This window comes from Myotis nattereri, assembly GCF_964212035.1.
Source record: "Myotis nattereri genome assembly, chromosome: X".
In the NCBI taxonomy this organism is placed as follows: Eukaryota; Metazoa; Chordata; class Mammalia; order Chiroptera; family Vespertilionidae; genus Myotis; species Myotis nattereri.
Window position 1 is genome coordinate 12179509 of NC_138078.1, and position 24481 is coordinate 12203989.

Consider the following 24481-nt stretch of genomic DNA (forward strand, 5'->3'; position numbering starts at 1 on the left):
TTTCATTTTAATTTTTTTAATATATTTTATTGATTTTTTACAGAGAAGAAGGGAGAGGGATAGAAAGTCAGAAACATTGATGAGAGAGATCGATCAGCTGCCTCCTGCACACCCCCCACTGAGGATGTGCCCGCAACCAACGTACATGCCCTTGACCGGAATCGAACCTGGGACCCTTGAGTCCGCAGGCCGACACTCTATCCACTGAGCCAAACCGGTCCGGCTTCATTTTAATTTTTACTGCAAGAAAAGTCTTTGCCAAAGGAAAACATGAGCAATGCATCAAACAATTCTATTGATATTTCTTTCTATTTTCAAATGGCTTTCATTGCCAGAGGTTTTGTTCCAAAATTCCACAATTCAGAGTTTGCATATACCACTATTCTTTTTCATCTTAAATATCATTGCCATGTATAGCCTATGTTCAGAAAATGTTGAGCTGAATGGATGAAATAAATAGTTTGGTGAAAAACAGTAACATCGATATAATTATAATTTTCTTTCTTCTGTTACCATTATTTATACAGTATTAAGCCTCTCTCTCTCTCTCTCTCTCTCTCTCTCTCTCTCTCTCTCTCTCTCTCTCTCTCTCTCAGCAAGATTTGGCTTTAGATGCCAACGATGTTTATTCCTTTTTTTTGGTTTGTTTTGGGGTGTGTGTGTGTGTGTGTGTGTGTGTGTGTGTGTGTGTTAAAAAGAACATTTATTATACTTTTATAGTAGCCCCTCGTGTTCTCATGCTTTCTTGCCAGATGCCTTGGGAACAGCAGGTGCTTTCTGGGCTGGGGCTTTCGGACCCTTTTGAGCTTTTGGAGGCACTGCCTTCTGGCCTGCAGGTTTCTGGGTGGGAACCTTGTGGGCTGGAGCCTTCTTGCCTGCAGCGGTCACCTTTTTTGCTGGAACCTTTGCAGCAGCTGCTGTAGCAGCAAGTGCTTTTTTGGGAGGAGCTTTTAGGAGAGCTGCCTTTTGAAGCTTCCTAACTTCAAACTTGATCATTCGGTTCCTCATTTTCTTTGCCTTCATTACTTTGTAACAATAAAAAATCTGTCACTTTGGCTTTCTTGTCTCTGACTTCAATCTTCTTGACCCATCTTGTTGCTGCCCATTTTGTATTGATAGCTGCCTTCTCCCAGGCTTGTTGAACATACTTCTGGCGGGCACTGTGTGAGAATTTGATGATGACGCCAGTGAGCTGCATGCATTTGAAAGGCATAGCCTGTCTTCTTACTTGAGTGCAAGGTCCATCAACCAAAACCCTGTTCTGATTGATAACATCTACAATCGCGATCAGCTTCCCAGCATGAGGTCCAAAGGAGATGTAGGCCACCCAGCCAACTTCCACGAAGTGCCTGAGCACCTTGTGGGTGGCGCTTGGTGAGAAGGAAGGAGGTCTGCCCAGCCATAGGCATGTGTAGAAGGCCGCCCCGCCCCTGCACTGTATTCCCATTTTTAATTAGGTATTTTTATGCACGTTTTAATATGACCCAAACCCCTGAATTGATTATGATGTGACCAATGCAATATATAGTCTAAAGTAGACAACATTAATATGCTCATTGGAGGAAAGAAAAGATGCCAAAGTCTATATTATTGATAACATACTGTTTTTCACTCTAGACCAGTGGTTCTCAACCTTCTGGCCCTTTAAATACAGTTTCTCATGTTGTGAGCCAACCATAAAATTATTTTCATTGCTACTTCATAACTGGAATGTTGCTACTGTTATGAATCGTAATGTAAATATCTGATATGCAGGGTGGTCTTAGGCAACCCCTGTGAAAGGGTCGTTCGACTGCCAAAGGGGTCGCGACCCACAGGTTGAGAACCGCTGCTCTAGAGAATAGTAAGTACAAAAACTTAAAATGAAATTTATTTAGTAGTTTGTATGAATATTTTATGTTTGGTAGAAATGTGATTAAGTGCTCAAAGAAATTGAAGTTAAATGTTATTTTGCAAAACAAAAACAAGACAAAAAACCACAAGACAAAAAACAACAACAATAAATAGATAAGCAATATTTCTAGCTTCATCTTTCTAACCACTAGTTTTTACCCTTAGTAAGTAAAGTGACAATATTTATTTTGGAATTGTTAGTAAAATTTAATTAGGTAACTTGTACTGTAAACTCCAGAGCTCACTTGAATTTGAAAGATGGAGTCACTGATTATTGTATAAATTTGGACATTATTTTACTACTCCAGTTACCAGATATTACATACTCATTCTTTAACCATCCCACACAAAATTGTTCTATTATACATATACCACAGTTCTATGGTAACATATTTGAATTCAGGTCCATCTCTACCAATGATCTGTGCTTTAGGGTGGGATATATGTCTCATTTTCTTTTGCAATTTTAGCATTAAGAGCAGTGTCTGACACATTGAATAAGATACCTGAGGTATAAAGATAACTTTAGCCAACATTTCAGTTTTTTTTCATGAATTTAAATATGTATGTATATATGTATATGTGTTTGAGAAGCTGATAGGTAGTAGAACTGAATGAAAGCAGAGCTGCTTGCTGAGTTGTATAGACTATATGGGTGGATATTTTAACAAATGGGGATGATAGCCCTAGCCGGTTTGGCTCAGTGGATAGAGCATTGGCCTTTGGACTGAAGGGTCCCAGGTTCAATTCCGGTCAAGGGCACATTCCCCGGTTGCGGGTTCAGTCCCCAGTAGGGGGCATGCAGGAGGCAGCCAATCAGTGATTCTCTCTCATCATTGATGTTTAAATCTATCTTCCTCTCCCTTTCTCTCTGAAATCAATAAATTTTTTTTTAAATGGGGATGATAATGTATTGGCAAAGAAAACAAGTGAGTTTTATAATATTTTGTTATAAAAAGTAGGTCTTCTTTGATCAACTTGAAAAGACAAGGGCTCCAGACTTTATAATACTTTAAACAATAAAGAATTTAAATAAAAATAAAGACAAGGGCTCCAATTCACTCTGCTAATTTGATTTCAAGAGCTGTTTGAGCATGCCTGGAGCCAAAATTTCTTCACAAAATGGCTTTTTTTTCACTTCTCAAAAATAATTCTATCACTGTAACTCAAAACTACACTGGAAAGTGATGGAAAAGGTAGCTACGTGGGAAACATTGCACCATGTGTACCTCAGTGAGGTTAGCAATTCAAATTGCCTTCCTTTCAATTTTTTAAAAATTGATTTTAGAGAGAGGAAAGGAAAGGGAGAGGGAAGGAGGGAGGGAGAGAGAGAAAGAGTGAGAAGAAGAGAGATAGAAATGTTGATTTGTAGTTCCACTTATTTATGCATTCATTGGTTGCCTCTTATATGTGCCTTCACTAGGGATTCAACCTAAAACCTTGGCATATTGGGACAATGCTCTAAACAACTGAACTACCTGGCCAGGAACCCTTCAATTTTATTTTGCAATCAAGTTCACATAATTCCTAATGAGATAACAGAGCAAAGGCCCAGGTCAAATTATTTCATCTGAAATGTGGTGGTAGTGGTGACAATTTAGGCCAACATCTACATGTTATTGTTTTAATTCTAGGTAGAGATTTGGTTTTAGCACTAGCTTGCAATGATGTAGATGTCAGTCTGATAAGACCTTGGACTGGCAGTGAGGCTCCATGGGTAGCTTTGCCAGGTAGCTGGCCAAACTGTTTTGGAAAGAAATAGATTCCTTCTGAATGAGAAGGCCACACACAGAAAAGTAGACTTTTCTTACTGAAGGACGACGCTTAGCAGAACACTGTAGTAGGCTGTTGGTGCTTCACTCCTAGGCTCTTTACTAGGTTGAGGCATTATACTGTCCTGATATCAAAGCAACTGCTTTAGTTCCACTCCTGTGGTAGATTGAATTGATGGCCCTATTATTTTTTTTGCTTCTTCTCGTGTCCACACCCTTTGCCATGTGACTTTGAAGTTCTTCACACTAAAGAGGTGGACTGTATTTTTGACTCTGTGGTAAGTAAGCTTTAGCCAAAGGGATATGAACAAATGTGAGCTGACCCAAAGGTGCACTTGTAATGACTGGACGTTTCCTCTTACATATCTGCCAATACCTTGAGAACCATGTGTCCAGGCTAGCCCACTGGTCCAAGGAAGAGGATGAGAGACATGTGGAGCAGAGCTAAGTCACCCAAGCCAAGGCCAGACTAGGTCCATTGATCTTCAGTCACCCTTACAGATGTATAATTAAGACCAACAGAGATCAGCAAAGTCACTCAGTCAAAGCTCAGCCTAGATCATCTGAATTCCTGTTGACTCATGGGCTAAATAAATACTTATTGTTTGCCACTGAGATATTGTGGTTGTTGGTTACACAGCATTACTCTGGCCATACTTAGTTGGTACATCCTCTTTCTCCCCAAAAAGTCCTAGTAGCATGGAGCATATACATTGTTGCTTCTGCCATGACTGCCTTATTTCATTAGGAATTTGCATTCCTTTTCAGAATCAATGCCTACTCACCTTTTTATAGAATCAGATAAAAACACACATTAGAAAAGATTTAGGGATGCCTGATTTAAATGGTTCTAATGAGAAATGAAAGCTAATACTAGGTTCTAGAACTAAAGAAAAAAAACAATCAGCATTTATGGCCAGATAATTCTGATAAAAGAAGTGTGGGTAGTGGAGAGTAGGTAGAGGGGAAACAAGTTAACCTTTCTATTTTCAGTGAGGAAGATTTCTCAGTGCAACAGCATGTTAATTCATAACCTCTCTATAATTCCTTTCATGTAGGATTTGGATATATAGCATAATTTTAGCAGACCATAATTTTCTATTTATAGATAGGAGAGATGTTATTTTTTCACCTCCATAGAGTATAGGAAATAAATATATCTGAAGTCCCTATACATAACGAAGAAAAGTAAAAGGACTCAATAACTCTTGACATGTGATGTCTTACAATGTTCCTATTTCCATTCTATTTTCTCTGCTGGCCCATCCTTGCAAATGAAACAGTTGATGATACTTTTCTTGTCACTATCTACATTAAAACATATCTCAGTTATTCTATATAGTGATATTGAATAATTTTATTAGCTACATAAACATTTTAGTCATCAGTGAAACTCTCCCAGCACAGATAAAATAGGTTAGAGTGTTAGGTCAAAAGAGAGCGCCCTATAATTAGCTGTCACCCCTATGGAAAATTTCAAATAATGACTTTTTCCCTTTTTTAAATCTTGAATGCTCTGGGGACCAAGTAGCAACTCCATCCACAGCTATTGTCAAGCATATTTCTTTTCTCATCAGTAATGAGGAGTGATCTTTCCCTCGCCTAAATGTATCATCTTAGAAAAAATATCTAGATATTTTTGTTGCAATATTGAATGTCTTTTTGAAATCTCAGTTTTAATGTAGTCAGGACCACTAATATTAATATTTAATGGGAATGTCTATATTTTAACCCTAAATATCTTTACTATATTAAACTTCCTTTCCTATAAGATTTGATTGTTAGCATATATGTCTTTAAAAAGTCCAGTTTTCCCATCTTTTCTTGTTGTCAGCCAGTGTAGCTCATGAGAAGAGATGGCTATGCCCATAAATGACATTGTGCTCTTCCTGGCTAGTGGATACCTTGGACTAAATCTCTCTGAGCCTAAAGTCTGACCTTATTTAAGCTGAATAGACATAAACAGTTTATTTCTGTACACTAAATGCTATAATGCATAGCAACACTGTTGTAGGTTGGGTTTCCCAGGAAGCAGATCCTAAAATGGAGTTTAGTGGGCAAGTTATTTATTAAGTAGCGCCCTAGGGATCATCATATTGCCATTCAATTTCTCCCTCTGCCCAATTCTGCTTCCTTCCCCTCCCTAGTACTCACATTTCATTAGTTTGCATAATATTTAAAATGAACAAACATCTACAATTACAATGGAAATTCATAACCTCTCTATAATTCCTTTCATGTAGGTTTGGATATATAGCATAATTTTAGCAGACCATAATTTTCTATTTATAGATAGGAGAGATGTTATTTTTTCACCTCCATAGAATATAGGAAATGAATATATCTGAAGTCCCTATACATAATGAAGAAAAGTAAAAGGACTCAATAAACAGTTTTGAGAACAAAAACCCAACTAATCTTTTTTAAGCACATAACTTAAAATATGGGAGCTGAACTGTGTGGGTGGACTGGAAGGGAGCCTGTTATTTGTGGGCAATCTAAGTGTCATGGGCTTAGGTCACCTTACTTTCCAGAGCAAATGATAAGGTCAGTCAGTGAGTTAAACTAAAGACTTGTAAGAAGGCTTTGATTCTACCTCCAGTTCAGAGGCAAATTGTATTGTCTTCAGCTGAATTCATGCCTGGGTACAATACAAAGCACGCCTAATACAATTTTACATGTTTTAAAACATTAGTAATTCAAGACATTAATGAAAAAAATTGAAGAAGGCACAAATAAATTGAAAGATATTCCATGCTCATGGATTGGAAGAATAAATAAAATGTCCAAACTACCCAAAGCAATAAACAGAGTCAATGCAATTCCTATCAAAATTTCAATGGTGCCTGGCTGGTGTGGCTCAATGGCTGAGCTTTGCCCCATGAACTAGATCACAGTTTGATTCCCAGTCAGGGCACATGCCAGGGTTGTGGGCTTGACTCCCAGTAGGGGGAGTGCAGGAGGCAGCTAATCAATAATTCTCTTCCACCATTAATGTTTCTATTTCTCTCCCTTCCTCTCTATTAAATTAATAAAAATATATTTAAAAAAGTAAAAATAATAAAAATTCCAATGGCATTTTTCACAGAAATGGAACAAATATCCATAAAATTGTATCTAGCAACAGAAGACCCTGAATAGCCACAGCAATATGGAAAGAAGACCAAAGCTGGAGGCATCACACTCCCTGATTTCAAACTATATCACAAAGCTATAGTAATCAAAGCAGGATGGTACTGGCATAAAAACACATAGATCAATGGAACAGAATAAAGAGCCCAGAAATAAACTCATACATATGTGTTCAATTAATTTATGACAAAGAAGGCAAGAATATACAATGGGGAAATGACAGTCTCTTTAATGAATGGTATTGGGAAAACTGCACAGCCACATGCATAAGAATGAAATTAGACTACTATCTTACCCAACACACAAAAATTAATTCAAAATGAATTAAAGACTTGAATGTAAGACCTAAAACCATAAAATTCCTAGAAGAAGTTATAGGCAGTAAGCTCCTTCACACTGGTCTTGGCAATGATTTTTTTGGATCTGATGCCAAAAGCAAAGGCAAGGAAAGCAAAAATAAAGTGGGATATCACACTAAGAAAGCTTCACAAAGGAAACAAGCAACAAAATGAAAAGACAACCTATGGAATGGGAGAAAATATTTGCAAATCATATATCTGATAAAAGAATAAAATCCAAAAAATATAAAAAAAACCTCATGTTAACTTAATAGCAAACAAACAACAAACAATCCAATTTAAAATGGGCAGAAGATCTGAATAGACATTTTCCTAAAGATGACATACAGATTGACAACAGGTACATGAAAAGATGCTCATACCACAAATTATCAGGGAAATGCAAATCAAAATTACCATGAGATATCATCTCACATCTGTTAGAAAGGCTATTATGAAAAAGACAAGAAATTACTAGTGTTGTGCACTGTTGGTGGGAATGTAAATTGCAGCCACTAAGGAAAACTGTTAGAAAGTTCCTTAAAAATTTAAAAATAGAGCTACCATATGATCCAGCAATTCCACTCCTGGGTATTTATCCAAAGAAAGCAAAACACTAAGTTAATAAGTATTAAGCACATCCATGTTTATTGCAACATTATTTACAATAGCCACGATCTAGAAAAAACCTAAGTGTCATTGAGGGATGAATGGATAAAGATGTGACATATATCTATTGAGGTGTGATTTAGTATATATATATATATATATATATATATATATATATATATATATATATATATATATAATGGAACATTATTCAGCCATAAAAAGAATGAAATCTTGCCATTCATGACAACAGGGTTAACCCTAAGGGTCTTATTGTAAGTGAAATTAGTTAGATAGAGATAGAAAAGTATTGTATTATCTCACTTGTATATGGAATTTAAAAACAAAAACAAGCTCATAGAATCAGAGAACAGATTGGTGGTTGCCAGAGGTGGGATTAAGTTAAATGAGTGAAAGGAGTCAAAAGGAACAAGTTTCCAGTTATAAAATAAATAAATCCTAAGGATATAATGTACAGCAAGGTGATTATCCTATATTGTAAAAGCCTAATATGCAAAGGGTCTGGTTGTCCGGTCGTCTGTTCAACCAATCAAAGAGTAATATGCTAATTATATACTAAGGCCATTCAACCGCTCACTATGATGTGCATTGACCACCAGGGGGCAGACAGTCGACCAGTTAACCAGTCGATATGACATGCACTGACCACCAGGGGGTAGACGCTCCAACCGGTAGGTTAGCTTGCTGCTGGGTCTGGCCAATCGGGACTGAGCAAGATGGGCCGGACATGCCCTGGAGCCCCCCCAGGGTCCCTTCCCAGCTGGCCAACTTCCCACATCCCTCCCTGGCTCCGATCATGTACCAGTGGGGTCCCTTGGCCTGGCCTGCGCCCTCTTGCAATCTGGGACCCCTTGGGGGATGTCAGAGAGTCGGTTTTGGCCCGATCCCCAGACCAGGCCGAGGGACCCCACTGGTGCATGAGTTTATGCACCAGGCCTCTAGTAGTTAATAATACTGTCTTGTATATTTGAAAAATTGCTAAGAGTAGATCTTAAAAGTTCTCATTACAAGGAAAACAATTTGTAACTCTGTGTGGTGATGGATGTTAAGTAGACTTATTGTAGTGATCATTTTGTAATATATACTAATATCAAATCATTATGTTGTATACTTTAATATAATGTTATGTGTAAATAACACCTTAAAATTAGTAATTCATTTTTCTTATTGTTTAGTTGGAATTCTTGTGTCAAGCAGTTTCTAGCATGTGAGGGGACCATGGAGTAAAAGTGAAAGAGAAAGAAAAAGACCTTTCATGGAGAGAAGCATAATGGGACAGGCTGACAAATGGGTTATGCCTAAAGTTTGAGATTGAGTTGAATAACAAGGCAGAAACATAAAGTATCTTAGGACTGGGAAGACATTGGTGGGAATGTAGGAAGGTGTTGTGTTTGTGGGTATGTGCGTGGGGAGGTGGTCTGAGGTGGGGGTAACTTTAATATTTTTGTTAAGACTACTTCTTAAGAGTAGATTTAGGCTCATAGCAAAATTGAGGAGAAGGTACAGAGATTTCCATATACCTCCTATCCCTACATTTGCATGGCCTCCCCCATTATCAACATCTACCAGAGTATATGCTTGTTACAACTGATGAACCTATGTAAACACATACCATTATCACCCGGACTTCCCCTCCCCCCTCCCTCTGCAACCTCTAGCAATCACTGATCTTTTTACTCTCTCCATAAGTTTTGCCTTTTCCAGAATATCATAGAGTTGGAATCATACAATACTATGTAGCCCCTTCAGATTGTCTTCTTTCACTTAGTAGTATATACACTTAAGGTTCCTCCATGCCTTTTCATGGTTTGATGGCTCATTTCTTTTTAGTGCTAAATAATATTCCATTTTCTGGCTATACTACTGTTTATTTATCTATTGACCTGCATATTGGTTGCTTCCAAGTTTGGGTAATCATGAATAAAACTGCTATAAATATGTGTGCAGCTTTTCTCATAGAGATAAGTTTTCAACTCCTTTGGATAAATACCAAGAAGCATACTTTAATTTTTAATTTCATTTACTTCTAAATTATTTGAGACTTTTAGTAATGATCTGAATTAATTTAATGATTAAAGTTAATTAAACACTTAGTAGCCACATTGGATTAAACTGAGTGAAAAAGATGCCTATCTTGTGATTTGCACCAAACCAAGAATGTGGGATAGAATCATTGCACTAGGTTTTAGCACAACAGTATCAGCTTAGGCAACCGATCAGAAAGCACAAATAGTGTCTTACAATGGGCAATAGACATTATGAGTACATGTGATTTGATTTGTTAAATGTATTGTCTCAAACACACATTTAAATTAAATGATTGTAAATGGAATCATTTTTTGTACTGAGCAATTTTCTTAGAGATCAGTTTTTACAAAAAACAAAAAGCCAAAGAAAGCATAAAATTTGACTACAGGAAGTTCCTAATATCATGGACATCTTCATATTTAATAGATAAGCAAATACATTTCAATTAAGAATGAGAAATACCACAGAGATCAAATGCTCCCTTGAAAGTACAGTGCTGTTCAGGCAATGATGCTTGATTGTGAGATGGGGAGGGAACAGGCAAATGACTCCATTAGATGGATGAGCACTTGCTGGTTTTTTTTAGTGCATTAAAAATATTTTGAGAGAGCTGCTTTCAACAGCTCTTTCTCTTCTCACTTAGTGTCCTCTGTGAGTCATCTTTTTTTCCAGGTGGAAAAGCTGCAAGTATTAGCATAGTATTTCCTCTATACTTACTAAAGGTGTATTTTTTTATGAGATCATTGATCCTCATCTTTAGCAGAGGAGGCAAGTAAACTTATCAGAGGCAAAATATCAAGAGTGTAAGGGCCGGGGCAGGGTGGGAGGAAATGAGGCATGGGTAAGTAGACACGGAGGGAAAGCAATATTACTGTGTGCTCAACTACATGTGCCAGGCATTGTATTTACTTTGCTTCACTTAATCTTCCCAAGGACCTGATCTAAGTATTATCTCCATTTGATAAATGGGTGAAATGAGTCTCAGAGCATTTAAGCAACTTGTCTAGGTTGCACAGGGAGTATCATAATAATGTACTGCAGATCCAAAATTCAAACCCAGGTGAGTCTGGTCTCCAGCACATCCTCTTCCACTACAGCAGGATGCTCTGGGTAAGAAACTGAAGGCGGAGAGCCAGGTAACACATGTATCTGGGGCTGGGCATTTGGCAATAGCTCACCTAAAAGCATTTGAAGTCTAATGTTTTAAAGACACCGTTGAGGTTAAACTGACCGCATCTGCAAAACTGAATTTGCACCAAGAATTAGATGCAACTTCTGCAAATAAGTCTGAAAGAAAAATTACACAGGACATTCAATACTATTTTCTTAAATTATTTAAGGAACAAGATGGGGGTGGTGGTGGTGTAAGTAAATACCCAAGCAAATGAGAGAAGGCAGCTTTCACTTCACAGAAGTTATTTAGTGCAGAATGATGTATCATATTTTAAACACACATTAAGTAATATTGTACAGGTTAAAATGGAAAAGGGGTGACAATTTCTTTGGCTGTCTATGGCTCTTTTATTTTAAGAAACATTTGACATAAAGTTTAAAAATTAATTTTAACTTATGGAACTTGTGGTGAATGTGTCTTATACCAACCAGGGTTACTGAAAATGTGGTCCCTCCACCAGTCCCAGTCTACTCAATGTTACTGGTGTGTGATAAGTACAGGGATTGAGAATAAGCATGTAGAAACGTGTATAAAAACTGGCATTACTATAATGTTGTGTGATCATTGGCTTGCATTTTGTATGCTTTTAAATATTTTTCTAATGGTTTTCTTTCATTATGTTTTATAAAGTTATTGGCCTATGACAATAATAGCTTGAGGAGCACTAATACATGTGACACTTGAATATTCTGACTCTTAAGCAGCTCTTTGTTAAATGCCTTGAAGGTGTTATTGTGTTTCCCTTGTTTTTATTTTTTTAAAAATATATTTTTATTGATTTCTGAGAAGAAGGAGTAGGGAGAGAGAAATATCAATGATGAGAGAGAATCATTGATCAGCTGCCTCCTGAATGCCCCACACTGGGATTGGGCCCACAACCTGGGCTTGTGCCCTGACCAGGAATCTAACCGTGGCCTCCTGGTTTATAGGTCAGTGTTCAACCACTGAGCCACGCCAGCCAGCCATGTTTCCCTTAGTTTTATTTTTATCTTGAGTCTGGCTAGTATATATACTTCATATTTACTCATCTAATTTCTTATATACCAATGAATGATTTCAGTATCCATAAATAAATCCATTTACTGTTCAACTGTAACACAGACTTTGGTGATTTCAAATGATTACCTTAACCCATAGCCAAGTGCTCCCTAAGTATGCTTAAAGCCTTAGAAATTATTCTAAATTATGTCCCCTGCTGGTCTGGGGGGGTATCCCTTCTTCTGTAAATCTTCTATTAGTGCCTTTGATCTTTGATTTGTATGTTTTCTAACTAAGAGTAATTTGATGTTTGCTTAATACTGAATCTGTTTGGTCCATGATAATAGCATTATTCCAAATATATATACATTTTTTTTTCTGAAAATAGTTCACTATTTTTTGTGTATGAGTGATAACAGTGTATTTTAATTTAACTTTTCATGGTGTATATTTTCATAGTAATTTTTTCTAACCAGCTTTCTATCTCTATTAACCTTTCAGTGATGCAATCATGGTAAATTTACAGGATATGGACAAATTAACAAATACTGTGGTACTTGCAGTATTTTATAAACAGTTGTGACTGCTAAGAGGCAATGGGCATATATAAAAAAATTATTTGGAAGGGAGCATATGAAATGTGATTATACATTGAACTCTGGTGATTCATTAGAATAAAGAACACAATTGTACAGAAGATGTCTGTCAATCATGGGTCCTACTTTTAGCAGCCAGAGCACTCTGGTAAAATTCTTCTGACCTTCAGATTGTCATGTTTTATTTACAAGGCCAGAGTGTGGCATACTTAACTGATAATATCACTTCAGGGACTCTGGGATCTCAACACATGAAGACATAACACAAAGAACCTTTTCTTTGTACCAGTGATCTTTGTACTCTCAGTATGTTTGCCAGTGCTCAAAGCCATTGCAATTTCTATGGAATCTGTAATACAAATCAATTCCATAATTTAATTCAGCAATGAGGAAAAATATGTTTAACATGTAGTGATTCAAGTCAGATTAGAACATTTGTCTTTGGGGAGAGGCTCAGAATCATATTCTTTTTTTTTCTCACATTGAAAGGCCAAGCATTTTAAAATCTAAACTGCTGAGTTTCCTTGAACAATACTTATACATAGTGTGAATAATTGATTTAAAGGATTTACACAGTTAGTTAGACTACATATTCCATGAGTTCAACCAATAAGAATTATTCTAATATTTCAGAGGTCTTAAAAACTCAACATATGATATGAAAATAAGGCTTTTTCAGAACAGATAATACCAACGTAATCACCATAGTATTTGTTGGTAGAAGTAATTGATCACAGGATGATTTTTTTTAACTTGACTTTTTCAAGGAGCTGCATTCTGTGATCCTTCTTAAAAGCTTCTACTGTGAGCATTGTTACTTTAAATGGTATGCTTGCTATGTTTAGCTACAAGATGCTTGACAAAGAACAGTGAACATGCTTGATAAACTCTTCATAAATTTATTATGAAGCAATATCTCCTTGCCAGTCCTTGAGTCATTACTTTTGACATCAAGCTAAGATACAAATGGAAGGTGAATATAAAGCCTATGCAATTATTTGAAATGACTAATATATATCATAGAGAGGGGTTGTTAATGAGAGTAAATGAAATCACAGTGTGCTTTTATAAAACCAAGAAGTGGTTAAAATTTAAAGTTTATTAGGATCTTCTAAACCACAGGTGAGCAAGTAATGTCAAAATAAATCTAGTTTAAAAACTATTTTCACTGCATTTTTCTAAATATTGCATATTTTTATACAAAATTTAATCAAGTTTCTCTTTTGCAGATGCTGTTAAAATTACATTCAAATAATACTCATTGATTACCCTGTGCAAGGTACCACTGAGGATATGATCTAATGCTTAGAGCAGTGATGGTAAACCTATGACACGCGTGTCAGAGGTGACATGTGAACTCATTTTTTTGGTTGATTTTTCTTTGTTAAATGACATTTAAATATATAAAATAAATACCAAAAATATAAGTCTTTGTTTTACTATGGTTGCAAATATCAAAAAACTTCTATATGTGACATGGCACCAGAGTTAAGTTAGGGTTTTTCAAAATGCTGACACGCCGAGCTCAAAAGGTTCGCCATCATTGGCTTAGAGAAAATAATTTTAAATACATGACTGTGATCATGTTTAGTGATCTAGGGAAGGGACTGGATTCCTATTAAAATTCAACCCTCATTACAATTAGATTTGGTGGTTTCAATAAATCACTTTACAGATTATTGAGCTAATGTGGTCACAAATCATATATCATCCACCTCCACTGGTCTCTGCCCTCCAGGATCTTAAATATAATTGGGAAGACAAGATATACAGACATTAAAAGTGAAATAATCATCCTAGACAGTGATATGAGCTATCCCAAAGAAATACATGATGCTCCCTGTCTCTGAACTAGTGACATTTATTGTATACAGAAGAGATCAAGCCAAGAAGTGTTACAGGAGTTCAGAAGAGAGAGGGAGGGAAGGAGGAAGGAAGGGAGGGAAGATGAAAGAAAGAGAGGTGGCTTTAAGTACACAGAAAATTTCATAAAGAAGGCAGGGACTGGAGATGGCGTTTTAGGGTGGGAGGACTTTGAAAAGATAAAAAGGATCAAGTGTGTCCAGGAGTTCTATGGCTTGAACCCAGGTTCCCAATTATATTTCTGCTTGATTTTATTCTTGTTATTATTCTTTCTACTCCTGTGGAAGTTTGCTGACTGCTTAGCAAAATCCATGTTCTCCTCTTCTTCCTGGGCTAGAGTGCTTTTCCCAGCCTTCATTGCAATTATGTGTGGCCATGTGGCTGATTTCTAGCCAATGAAATGAGTGAAAATGTATTATTCATTCATTGTGAAACTTAGCTTAAAACAACAGACATATGTTATTTGAGTTCCTGAGGGTTCAGGCATTCAGGAGTAGTATATTATATTAATTAGGTGATCTAGCTCAGGTCTCTTATGAGGCTGCAGTCAAGGTGCCAGCTGGGGCTACAGTCATCTGAAGGCTTGCTCAGGACTGGAGGGTTCACTTCCAAGCTGGCTCACTCATATGGCTTTTGGTGGGAGGCCTACGAACCCTTCTGTGGTAATACTTGAATCTATAATAATAAAAGCATAATATGCTAATTAGACCAGACGTCCTTCTGGATGTCCTTCCGTCCTTCTGGACGAAGCCAGGGCTGCGAGGGAAGCTGGGGTCCTGGGTGCCTGCCAGCGGCTGGAGGGAAGCCCAGGTCTTAGGTGCCAGAGGATAGCCGGTGCCGGCAGCTGGGGTAAGGAAGGCCTACTCTTGCATGAATTTCGTGCATTGGGCCTCTAGTATTCTCATAATATGGCAGCTATTTTCTCTCAGAGTGAGTGATTCAAGAGAGTAAGACTCAGCCCTGGAAGTCACACATTGTCATTTCTGCAATATCTTATTTGTTATGCAGGTCAACTCATTCAGTGTGGGAGGGGGCTATGCATGATCATGAATACCAGGAAGCAGAGCTCATTGAGACTATTCTGAAGGATGGCTATCTGCTACTCTCATGCTCCCTCTAGAAAATACTCCCACATACTCTTTCAATCTCCTTTCCCTTTCCAGCTGGCTAAAATGAAATGACTCCCAGAGTAACTCGGGAGCCACACATTGAAGGTAGTAGTGCTTCCATCAGCCTGGGTCCTGAGTGACTGTATGGAGGAGAATACCCTGTTCATCTGTTTACCTGCTGAGTACTGGTAAGTGAACAAGACAAAGTTCTACTGCATTTGAGCCATTGTACAGTTTCAGGTCAATTTGGTTTGGTAGCTAGTCCTTGTTAACTAGTATAATTCTCATGTAGTGAACTTTTACAATGTCCAATACTGGAGCAAAGTCAAGTACTACAGAGTGTTGAGGGAATGAGTGATTATATTACATTCCTTTATCCTGTGTCACTTTTTCTTATGCTTGTTAAAACTTTTCAACAAGTTTCAATTGAGTGCCTACCATATGTCAGGCTTTTTATTTATTTATTTATTTATTTATTTATTTATTTATTTATTTATTTTAGCAGCTAGGGGCACAGCTGTAACAACAAAACACAAAGTCCCTGCTTCACAGAACTCACATTTTAAAGGAATATCTAGTGGATGCCTCTTGAAGAATGTACCAAACAAGTTTGCTAATGTTATTATCTAGGGCAGCAGTTCTCAACCTGTGGGCCGCGACCCCATTGGCGGTCGAATGACCCTTTCTCAGGGGTAGCCTAAGACCATCCTGCATATCAGATATTTACATTATGATTCATAACAGTAGCAACATTACAGTTATGAAGTAGCAACGAAAATAATTTTATGGTTGGCTCATAACATGAGGAACTGTATTTAAAGGGACAGAAGGTTGAGAACCACTGATCTAGGGGTTCAAATCTATAAAGGTATTGCTGAATCTCCTGATCTGATGTAGGCCTGATAGATTAATATTTCTCCTAATTGTGCTCTAAACAATGCTGTGCTTTCAAACTTTAATGTGCACACAAATCACCAGGGAAACTTGTTAAAATGTTAAATCTGATGCAGTAGGCCTGGGGTGCTTCCTGAGACTCTGAATTTCTAACAAGTTCTCAGGTGATTCTGTTGGTCCATGGATCACAGTTTGTGTAGCAAGGCTCTAAGAAACATTAGTTACTGGATATTAACGATACCCTATGTAGGAGAAGGAAGATGGTGGCCAGCAGGACGGCAGTGAAGAAGAGAGTGTGAGTGAGTGAGGGAGCAAAAAGAGGAGTGCGCAGACGTGGGGTGTGTGTTTGTGTGTGTGTGTGTGTGAGAGAGAGGGACAGTTAGATTCCATAGGACTTTTGGGGCTGGTGGACCAGGCTCCCCTAGCTGGGCAGCCTCTGCTACTGCTGCAATCTCTCCCAGGGTGGCTGGCTCTGCTGCAGAGGCCATGCAATCTTGAATGGGAGAGTTGCTGTGACTGGGAGCCCAGATACACCTCCACCCAGGGTGCCCCTGGACACCACCTAGGACCCTACAGCCACTCCGGCCAGGGACCTGCTGCCTCGGCTGTGGACCCATGAACACTGAGACTACGGCCTCCCCAGACGCAGGCTCCTGTGAGTTCTAGAGCATGGTCCCCTCCCACCAGCCAGACACTTTAGCCCCAGGCTCTGCGACTGCACACAAACAGCCAAGCCTTATACAGCAAACGTGGGCACCCTGTCCATGCACTAACAGCAAGCCTTATGCAGCAACCCTGTATGCCACAACCACACTAGTCACCACTAAGCCCTACACAGCAACACTGGGTGCCTCATGCAGCAACCCTGGGTGCCATGACCATGCAAATCACAAGCCCGCCGCTGCAGTCACAGGCCCAGTGCAACTTGATGCCTAGATCCTTTGGTGAGAGCAAAAATGGGGAGACAAAGAAACAACCCCCAAAGGAAAGAGAAGGTGGAATTGCCAGAAAAGGAACTAAATGAAATGAGGCATGCGATTTGTTAGAAAAAGAATTCAAAATAAGGGTCATACAGTTCATAAACCAGATGGATGAGAAAATCAACAACTTATGTCAGAATCAAGGGGAAATAAAGAGTGATATAGCTACAACAAAAAAACACTATGGAAGGTTTCAACAGTAGACTAGAAGAAGCAGAGGACCAATTTAGTGAATTAGAAGACAGGGCAGCAAAACACATCCAATCTGAACTACACTTGGAGAAAAAAATTAAAATGCAGGAAGAGAGCCTAAGGGAGCTTTGGGACAACATGAAATGAAGCAACATACGAATAACAGGGGTTCCAGAATGACAAGAAGAAGAGCAAGGATTTGAAAACCTATTTGAAGAAATAATATCAGAAAACTTCCCTGATTTGGAGAAGAAAGTCACACAAGCACAGAGAGTCCCAAACAAGATGAAGCCAAAAAGACCCACACCAAAACGCATTATAATTACCATGGCAAATGTTAATGACAAAGAGAGAATCTAAAGGCTGCAAGAGACAGATAGTTACCTACAAGTGATATTCCATTAGATTATCAAATGATTTGTCAACAGAAACACATTAGGCTACAAATGAATGGAAGGAAGTATATAAAGTGCTGCAGGGCAGGGGATTGAGTCCAAGAATACTCTATCCAGCAAGGCTATCATTCAAAATTGAGGAGAAATCAGAAGCTTCACAGACTAAAAAAAGCCTAAGGGAGTTTATCACTACCAAGCCAGCAATGCAAGAAATGCTAAAGAGACTGTTGTAAAAAGAAGAAATAAAAAGGGAAGAAGGAACATAGGCATAAAAACTAAAAATGGCTATAAACAAGTACCTACCAATAATAATCTTGAACATAAAGGGACTGAATGCTCCAATAAAAAGACATCGAGTGGTTGAATGGATAAGAAAACATGACCCAAATATGTACTGTCTGCAGGAGACCCACCTCAGAACAAGGGACACACACAGACTGAGAGTAAAGGGATGAAAAAATATCTATCAGGCAAATGGAATTCAAAGAAGAACTAAAACCTATCTTCCTCAGACTATTCAAAAAAATTCAAGAGGAAGGCACATTTCCAAGCTCTTTCTATGAAGCCAGCATTATCCTAATCCCAAAACTAGATAAAGACAACACAAAGAAAGAATTACAGGCCAATATTCCTGATGAACACAGATGCTAAAATCCTCAACAAAATTCTAGCAAATCAGATCCAACATTACATTAGAAAGATCATACACCATGACCAAGTGAGATTTATTCCAGGGATGCAAGGCTGATACAATATCCACAAATCAATAAACGTGATACATCACATAAATAAATTGAGAAATAAAAATCACACAATCAGCCTGGCTGGTGTAGCTCAGTGGATTGAGCATTGTCCCATGGACCAAGAGGTCCTGGGTTGGATTCCAAGTCAGGGCACATGCCAGAGTTGCAGGCCCAATCCCCAGTAGGGGGTGTGCAGCAGGCAGCTGATCCATGTGCCTCTCTCATCAATGTTTCTCCCTCTCTCTCCTCCCTTGCTCTCTGAAATAAATAAAAAAATTTTTTTAAATCACATAATCATATAAATTGATGCAGAAAAGGCATTTGACAAAATCCAACAAGCTTTCCTGATAAAAACTCTAAGCTAAGTGGGAATAGAGGGATCATATCCCAACATAATAAACCTGCAGCCAACATCATACTCAATGGGCAAAAACTAAAACCATTTTACATAAGAACAGGAATAAGACAGAGATGCCCATTTTTACCACTCCTGTTCATCATAGTACTGGAAATGCTAGCCATAGTGATCAGACAAAAAAAGAAGAAATAAAAGAAATCCAAATTGGAAAAGAAAAAGTAAAATTGTCATTATTCACAGATGACATGATCTTGTACATAGGAAACCCTAAAGACCCCATAAAAAAACTACTAGGATTAATAAATGAATTTGGCAATGTAGCAGGATACAAAATTAACACCCAGAAATCTATGACTTTTTTATACATCAATAATGAACTCACAGAAAGAGAAACTGAATAAACCCATTTACCAATGCAACAAAAAATTAAGATACCTAGGAATAAATTTAACCAAGGATGTAAAGGACATGTACTCAGAAAATTACAGGACACTGAACAAAGAGATAGAGGAAGACATAAACAAATGGAAGAATATACCAGGTTCATGGATTGGTAGAATCAACATCATTAAAATGTCCATACTACCCTAAGCAATCTATAGATTCAACGCAATCCCTATTAAAATACAAACGGTATAGTTCAAAGACCTAGAACAAACTCTCCAAAAATTCATTTAGAATAAAAAATAGACCCTGAATAGCTACAGCAATCTTGAGAACAAAGAACAAAATTGGAGGGATCACAATACCAAGCTATACTACAAAACCACTGTTCTCAAAACTGCCTGGTACTGGCACAAGAACAGACATGTAGACCAATGGAACTGAAAAGAGAACCCAGAAATCGACCGAAGCCATTATGCTCAATTAATATTTGACAAAGGTGGCAAGAGCATACAATGGAATCAAGACAGTCTCTTCAATAAATGGTCTTGGGAAAATTGGACAGATACATGCAAAAAAAATGAAACTAGACCACCAACTTACACCATACACAAAAATAAACTCAAAATGGATAAAGGACTTAAATATAAGACAGGAGACCATAAAAATCCAAGAAGAAGCCATAGGCAGCAAAATAGCAGACATTTGTTGTAGCAATATCTTTACTGATACAGCTCCTAGCAATGGAAACTAAGGAGAAAATAAACAAATGGGACTACATCAAAATAAAAAGGAAAAGAAACCATCAACAAGAAAGCCCACTGCATGGGAGAACATATTTGCCAATGTTATTTCCAATAAGGGTTTAATCTCCAAAATTTATAGGGAACTCATAAAACTTAATAAAAGGAAGATAAACAATCCTATCAAAATATGGGCAAAGGATCTAAATAGACATTTTTTGAAAGAGGACACATTGAAGGCCAAGAAACATATGAAAACATGCTGAAAGTCACTAATCATCTGAGAGATGCAAATCAAAACAACAATGAGGTACCATCTCACACCTGTCAGAATGGCTATCATCAACAAATCAACAATTGACAAGTGCTGGTGAGGATGTGGAGAAAAAGGAACACTCATGCACTGCTGGTGGGAATGCAGACTGGTGCAGCCACTGTGGAAAACAGTATGGCGTTTCCTCAAAAAATTAAAAAAAATTAAAAAAGGAATTTCCATTTGACCCAATAATCCCAAGAAACCAGAAACACCAATCAGAAACACCAATCAGAAAGAATATATGCACCCTTACGTTCATAGCAGTGCAATTTACAATAGCTAAGATTTGGAAACAGCCTAAGTGCCCATCAGCAAATGAATGGATTAGAAAACCGTGGTATATCTACGCAATGGAATACTACGCTGCTGTAAAAAGGAAGGGATTCTTACCATTTGCAACAGCATGGATGAAACTAGAGAGCATTATGCTAAGCTAAATAAGTCAGTCAGAGAAAGATAAATATCACATGATCTCACTCATTTGTGGAATATAATATATAACATAAACTGATGAACAAAAATAGAACCAGAGTCACAGAAGCATCAAACAGACTGTCCAACCTATGAGGGAAGGAGGGGCGTGAGGGGCGTAAGAGATCAACCAAAGGACTTCTATGCATGCATATGAGCATAACCAATGGACAGAACAGTAGGGGGGTGAGGGCATGTGCTGGGTGGTGGGGGCAGCCAGGGAGAGGTCAATGGGGGAAAAAGGAGAGACTTTTGTAATACTTTAAACAATAAAGAATTAAATAAAGATACACTATGTAAAAAGGGCTTCATGTTCAAATAAAAGAAAAAATTTAGTCCCCAAGGAGAAGCCCGGCCAAGTTACCCTGGTTCCTGATTGTTTCCTAATTCCTGGTGCCACTTCTGTCAGAAGCCTAACAGTATGGTCTACCATGTGTTTTGTGAGATAACCCTCTATCTTTTAAAAAAATTATCTTTATTGTTGAAAGTATTACAGATGTGCCCCTTTCTCCTTCATTGACCCCCTCCACCTGGCACCCGTCCCTCCCAGGGCTTCACCACACTATTGTTTGTGTCTACGGGCTATGCATATATGCATATAAATTTCCCAGTTAATCTCCCCCAACCTACCTCTTCACCTTGGCTTTCCTCTGAAATTCCTCAATCTGTTCCATGGTTCTGTTTATGTTTCTGAATCTAGTTTGTTCATCAGTTTATTTTGTTCATTAGATTCCACATATGCGTGAGATCATGTGATACTTATCTTTCTCTGACTGGCTTATTTCGCTTAGCATAATACACTCTAGGTCCCTCCACGCTGTTGCAAATGGTAAGAGTTTCTCCCTCTCCCTCTCCCTCTCTCTCTCCCTCTCCCTCTCCCTCTCCCCCTCCCTCTCCCTCCCCCTTCCCCTCCCTGTCCCCTCCCCTTCCTCCTCCTCCTCGTTCTCCTCCTTCTTCCTTCCTCCTCCCCCTCCCTCTCCCTCCCCCTTCCCCTCCCTGTCCCCTCCCCTTCCTCCTCCTCCTTCTCCTCCTTCTTCCTTCCTCCTCCCTCTCCCTCCTCTTCCCCTCCCCTCCCTCTCCCCTCCCCTTCCTCCTCCCCCTCCTTCTTCTTCCTTCCTCCTCCTCCTCCTTCTCCTCCTCCTCCTTCTCCTTATCCTCCTCCTCCTCCTTCTTCCTTCATCCTCCTCCTCCTTCTTCATCTTCCTTCCTTCCTTCCTTCCTTCCTTCCTTCCTCCTCCTCCTCCTCCTCCTCCTCCTCCTCCTCCTCCTCCTTCTTCTTCTTCTTCTTCTTCTTCTTCTTCTTCTTCTTCTTCTTCTTCTTCTTCTTCCTTTTCCCACTGCATAGTATTCCATTGTGTAAATGTGCCACATCTTTTATATCCACTTATCTGCTGATGGGTACTTGGGCTGTTTCCAAATCTTAGCTATTGTAAATTGTGTTGCTTTGAACATAGGGGCACATGTATTCTTTCTGATTGGTGTTTTGGGTGTCTTAGGATATATTCCTAGAAGTGGGACCAGTGGGTCAAATGGCAGTTCCATATTTAATTTTTTTGAGGAAACCCCATATCGTTTCCCGCAGAAGCTGTACCAGTCTGCATTCCCCCAGCAGTGTACTAGGGTTCCCTTTTCTCCACATCCTCACCTGCACTTGTCAATTGTTGATTTGTTGATGGTAGCCATTCTGTCAGGTGTGAGGTGGTATCTCACTGTCATTTTAATTTGCCTATCTCAGATGATTAGTGACTTTGAGCATTTTTTCATATGTCTCTCAGCCTTCTGTATATCCACTTTGAAGAAGTGTCTATTTAGGCCCTTTGCACTTTTTTAAATTGAAGACAAACCCTCTATCTTTATAATAAATTTACTATTTAAAATTTTAGCCAGCTTGAGAGAGTTTCTATAATTTCTGGCCCAAACAAACTTTGAGTAAAAGTCAAGAGACTCAGGCACAGGCAATGAAGGAGAAATGTAGCCCCAGAGCTGGGGACAGAGTCAAGAGCAATCAAGCTTCAAGAGTAACATGAACCAATAGCCTGAAATACCCTGCACTCTTCTGCCCTCTCTAAGCCTCAGTTTCCTCATTGGTAACAGGATTTGCTATGAGAATTATATGAAATAATGTGCTGGGGCTACAGAGCACCTATACTCTATAAATGCAACCATTATATTTTTCTCTGTAAAATATCACCTGCATGCTAGGATTTGTGGGAATAATGTGTGACTATAAAGCAATTGTCTGGCACTCAACAAATGTTAGCTACTGGATTTGAGAGAGAAGGATTAAATGAATTTTCCCCCTAGATAGAGGAGACCTGGCTTGTTGAAAACAAGTGAAAAAAGATATCCCTGGGGAGTTAGTGAAGGTCATTGATAGAGGCTGCAGGAGAGAGTAGGGATAATGAAGGAACAAAGTTATTCACATCCTATACTAAAACTAGCATTTGAGCACAATAACAAAGTTAATTCCTGAAGGAATATCCCATTTCAATCAAATAGTAGTTGCTTACCAAGAAGAAACTGTTCAGTTATTCTTAAAACATATATTTTTACATTATTATATATAAAAATTGTCAAACCTCTACAGTTCAAAATTCCAGGTAAATAATATAATTTTAATATATTACTATTTTCCATTTATGTACCTAAAAGAAACCGCTGAATTAATAGACAAACATGCTTAGTGAAGATTATTATATGATAGTTTGTTTATCCCCAAACTCAAACTTCCAGGCAAAGATTCAGGTTCAGTTTTCAAGTATTAGCTTTATTTTCCATATTTGTGTACCTTTGCATCCCCAACTCACCAACAAAGAAAGACAAAAAGATAGAAGATGTTTTCAAGGATATATGTTCTGTGTCTTGATTGTGGGGGAGGTAACACCGCTTTGTGTTACAATCTAAAACAGGTGAGTTTTACTGTATGCAATTGATACCTAAATGAACCTGATTTAAACAAAAAACAGAGAATACACCCTTGGAATACAAGGTCTGATGTTGGAAAAGGTCACATAAGCACATTTAATTTTTTAAAAACTGAACTAGGAAAGAAAGGTTCCAGTGTTATAATCCAAATTACCATAAAGGAAAATCTCCTCTTCCACTACATTTCAGCTTGCCACAGCCTTTTGCACACTCAGCCCTTACCAATTAGGCAAAGCATAAAGTGGGGGCCCTCACTTAGAGACTTCTTGGCAAGACGAGACATGGACAGAATGCTTCCCTTAGCCAAGAGGGCCACCGTAGATCTGCTCAAACACAGTATCATGAAACAATGGTATTTTTTAAAATAGTCATTACAGTTTTTAAGACTCTTTTGGTTGTGATCAACAGAAACTGAAGTCCTGCCTAAATCCTCGCCTAGCATACACCCTCTCTTCATTCACTTCTTTGCTTGAATGTCCCCTTACAGAATGACCCCCCTTGTCAATCCTATTTCAAATATCCTTCTTATCCTATCCACTTACTCTGATTTGCTTTTATTCTTCATAG

General features: G+C 38.3%; 1 pseudogene across 1 annotated transcript; it reads right to left on the reverse strand.

The window, feature by feature from the left end:
* Window positions 1–708: 708 nt before the first annotated feature.
* On the reverse strand, window positions 709–1447 carry LOC308511110 (large ribosomal subunit protein eL14-like; annotated as a pseudogene). The gene has a single exon. The product of its transcript is annotated as a large ribosomal subunit protein eL14-like (transcript).
* Window positions 1448–24481: the final 23034 nt, after the last annotated feature.